At 46.9% G+C, this 4,398-nt stretch overlaps 1 pseudogene; it reads left to right on the top strand.

Annotated features, from left to right (window-relative positions):
* Positions 1–974: 974 nt before the first annotated feature.
* LOC120609717 (40S ribosomal protein SA-like) lies at positions 975–1,859 on the top strand (annotated as a pseudogene).
* The last annotated feature ends 2,539 nt before the right edge of the window (positions 1,860–4,398 follow it).

Below are 4,398 nucleotides of genomic sequence, written 5' to 3'. Positions count from 1 at the left end.
CTCTGTGTGGGGCAGCCAGCTGGTGACTGACCTTGTGCCTCTGACAATGATTTAACCACATTAGTGGGGGGTTGTGAGGAGGGAGCTCTGTAAAACTGCCAGTGGGGGATGGGCTTTAACGCCAGCCTCTTGGCCCAGCCACTAGTTGGGGATGGGAGGAAGAAAACCCAGGGAGAAGCCAGGGGACCTTCTATTTCTGCTTGCATTTCCTGCACTGGATCCACCAGGAACACCAGGGACCCACTGAGCACATGGAACTTCAGTGTGTCTTCCCTCCACCCTAAGTCCAGCTTCCCTTAGTGTAGCCTCAGGCAGCTCTGAAATATTGTTACTCCTCTCTCCTATCCCATCTGGGCAGAGCCTGACTGACCACAGGATATAGCAGAAATCACCGTGGCCTGGGAATCCAGGGACCTGGGTTCCTATCACAGCTTCCCCTATCACTGTCTGCCATCAAATAATATTATACCATTTCATGTATAAGAACCTCACAACAAGTATACTTCCATTCTCCCCTTCTGTCCTTTGTGCTATGATTCTCATACATTTTGTGCATATATTATAACCCTCCAAATGTATCATTATTTTTTTTTGTTTTATACAGTCAATTATCTTTTAAAACATATTTTCTATTTTCCCATATATTTATAATTTCTTGCTCTCATTCCTTTGTATCTATCCACTGGTATGTGGGAAGAAAACATAAGCTCTCCTATTTATGAATAGCCATTTTCCAGATGGAAAGGGTTTATCTGCACGGCAGAATAGTACGTGTGACAATATGAAGGCTAGACTCCATCTTCCACAAAGACAGGGTCGGGATCTGTCTCATTTTATCTGTCCTGGCACTGAGCACAGGGCCTGACTCATAGCTGACATCGAATAAATATTTGCTGGCCTTTCCATGATACCTAGAGAGGCTCCATATAGCATCGTTCTGTGTTCCTATCATAACTTAAAAAAACACTTTCACAATGTCTGGAGCCCTCAATGTCCTCCGAATGAAGGATGACGATGTCCTCAAATCCTTCGTTGCAGAAACTCTCTTAGGTGGTACCAACCTTGACTTCCAAATGCAACAGTACATCTACGAAAGTGCTGGCATCTGCATCACGAAGCTGAAGAGGATCCGGGTGGGAGAAGCTATTGCTGGTAGCTCATGCCGTTGTTGCCATTGAAAATCCTGCTGATATCAGTGTCATATCCTCCAGGAATTCTGGCCAGCAGGCTGTGCTGAAGCATGACAGTGAAGTTTGTACTGTCGCCGGAGACACTCCTATCACTGGCCTCTTCGTTCCTGGAATGTTACTAACCAGATCCAGGCAGCTTTTCTGGAGCAGTGACTTCTGGACATTACTAATCCCAGGACTGATCACCAGCCTCTCACAAGGCGTTCTATGTTAACCTGCAAACCATTGCTCTGTGTAACACAGACTCTCCTCTGTGCCATGAGGACACTGACATCCTTTGCAACATCAAGGGAGCTCACTCAGTGGGTCTGATGTGGTAGATGCTGGCCCAGGTAGTTCTGCGCATGTGGGGCACCATCTCCCGTGACTACGCATGGGAGGTCATGCCTGATCTCTACTTCTAGAGAAATCATGTTAAGATTGAATTGAAGAGCAGGCTGCTGCTGAAAGGGCTAGAACCTAGGAGTAATTTCAGAGTGAATGGACTGCTTCAGCTGCTGAATTTACTGCTACTCAACCTGAGGTTGCCGGATGATCTGAAGGCACACAGCTGCCCTTGTGCAGTTCTCTATTGGAGGCTGGAGTCCTCAGCCCACTATTGAAGATGAGGCTGAAGCTTCCACTGCTCAGGACACTGAATGAGTAGGAACAACCACTGAGTGGTCTTAAGCTATTCTTCCAACAGCCTCTTAAACAGAAAAAAGAAATAGGTCGATAGAAATAGTTTCTAAAATAAATAAAATATTTGTTGGATAAATAAATGAATAAATATGAAAAGACAATGCATGTTTAGATAAGTGCACATAGTGAGGTGTAGGGTACATAGGCAAGTGGAAGTGGAAGATGAAGAGCAAGTAATACGAGTTTTGGTGAGGGAGGGGCACAGAAATCTAAGCAGAGAGAGTACTATGCGAAGATTTGGATTTAAAAGGCTCTCTGACCACAGGAGAAAGACTGAGCCCTGGAACCAGTTAAGCGTTTACTTCAGTAGTCAAGGATGAGAGGATGGCGACCTAGGCGATGAGGAAGGGTGCTGATGCAAGAGAGATTTAAGAGGCAGAACTTGGTACTGGATGTTGGGAAGCATGACAGTGAGGTTTGGGGAAGGTTTGGGGGGATGAGAGGTGTTAGGACAGAGGTCGATGAGTGAGGACCCAGGAGTTTCCACTTTGGGAACCTGTGGCAGAAAACTTCATGATGAGAAGAGACTTTGGAGTAAATACGAGTTCAGTTGATGGTCTCTTACTTTTTTAAGTTCAGATGTCAGGTGGATGTGTGTCTTGCAGGTTATGGAATTTGTCAGGGATGGAAGTAAATTTGGGAGCCATCAGAGAAGAGATAACATGAAAACAATGAGACCGATCATAGGTGAAAAGGCTAAGGAATGAACCCTAGGCACATTCAATGGGTGGGACAAACACTGACAAATTATACTACTCCTGGAGACACTTAGTCTAGAGACTATATATATATATATACTCTCCACTCTATATAAAACACACACACACACACACACACACACTCCTGACAAAAGACACTTGGGTGGGTCCCATAGAAAGATACACATAGAATGCTCAGAAGTAAGAAGCTAAGAAAGACTGCATATCAAAAATACTGGACTTTCAACAGGGTCAAATGCCACAAGGAGGTGAAGACTAGGACTGGAAGTGGGTAGATGGCAGGAAATGCAGAGTGAGCTCTGCCACTAACCAACTGGTATTCTTAAGCCAGTCTCTCAGCCTCAACTACCCCCTAGAGTAACAGATGGTAAAGGAGTTGATCCCTCTGAAGTTCCTGGCACCTACAGAGAAAATCCTTAGGACGTGCTGGGTCCTGCTTTATTGGCTATGATTATTCTCTTTTGGCCTTCTACAAGCTTCCTGGACTACTTCAGCCTGTGCTGACCTCCCCCATGTTGGACCTCCCCCTCTGCCTCACTCCCTAATCTGATTAGAGAACCCCTTGAAGACTTGGGAGTGCCCCTGGGTCTCCCAGTCTTCTAGTCTTCTGTTTCGTCCCCTCAAAGCCACCATTCTGAGAGCAGAGGTGGCCTGTGGGACCAAGGAGAGCGAGAAGTCCCCAAAGCCCAAAGTAGTCCCAGAGGGTCCAGAGGTGAGTGAGTGGGGTTTAATCTGAGCCACGTCCCCTAACAAACACTGCCCCTTCCTCAGCTTTCCCAGTTTGCCTTAATCTCCCCAGTGTTGTCCCATCCCTGGGCCTAAACTCTCCTGGGGCCAAAGCGCCCCCTGGAAGTCCCCGTGGGACAGGGAGACATAGGCAATGCCCCCAGTTTGGAGAGGGCGCCGGCAGGCGTGTCTCTACAATCCGAATCACGCCAGTGCCTCCAGGTCCCCGGACCTTGGGAGGTTCCCATTCAAGTGTTCTGGGCCAGAGTTCAATTAACTAGGGATGTGGGGTGGGGAGTAGGGGACAGGGAGGAAGCCACAAAGGGATGCGTGTGTGGCCTCAAGGCAGGCTGGCTTTTGAAGGCCGATTTGCTCTGGCTGGACTGCAGGAAGCAAATGCTAATTTCCTCCAGAAGGGGGTCTGATTCCCTTCCTCCCAAGTCTGTAAGGGAGGAAGACAAGAGACTGAATTTTCTTGTTGCCCTAGGATCGCTATCACCCTCCATCTCCCCAGCTCCTCACACCTTCTGGCTCCATAGTCCCATCCCACAAAGCACGAAAGCAGGTCTGTCCAATAATGCAGTAGTTTCCTACTTTGCCTCTATTTTCCGCTAAGCAGTTGGGTGACCAAGGTTAAGGGCAGCCACACTGAAGCCACCACACCCATTGCCCCAGGGCCTGTGCTGGGAGGGCCTAGAGGCACAGCCTTTCAAGGTACAGCCATTTGAACCCTGGAGGAGAGAGGTGTTCTTTTTCAATCCCCTTAAACTCCCTGGATTAGGCACAGGAGAAATCTGGATTTGCTGCAAACACTCGTTAACACCCCTTCCCTCACCATTCCCACCCCACCGACCCCTAAAGAGCCCTTGGCCGCCCCAACACCTAGCTGAGGTTTAACAACATTGAGTTATTTGAATTAAAAAAATTTTTAATTAACTTCTACTTTTTCTATTTGTAGTTAGAATATGAATGTTTCTTTTTAAATACTGTTTAAATAATATACTTTAAATTTAAATAAAAAGAGTTAACAATTTAGGTGAATATGGTGAAGGCAAAAAGCATGCAGTGGGTGCCTGATGATT

Source organism: Pteropus medius, unplaced genomic scaffold, assembly GCF_902729225.1.
Source record: "Pteropus medius unplaced genomic scaffold, Ma_sr-lr_union100, whole genome shotgun sequence".
Lineage (NCBI taxonomy): Eukaryota > Metazoa > Chordata > Mammalia > Chiroptera > Pteropodidae > Pteropus > Pteropus medius.
The sequence above is the reverse complement of the archived record's forward strand: the minus strand, read 5'-3'. Positions and strand labels throughout refer to the sequence as shown.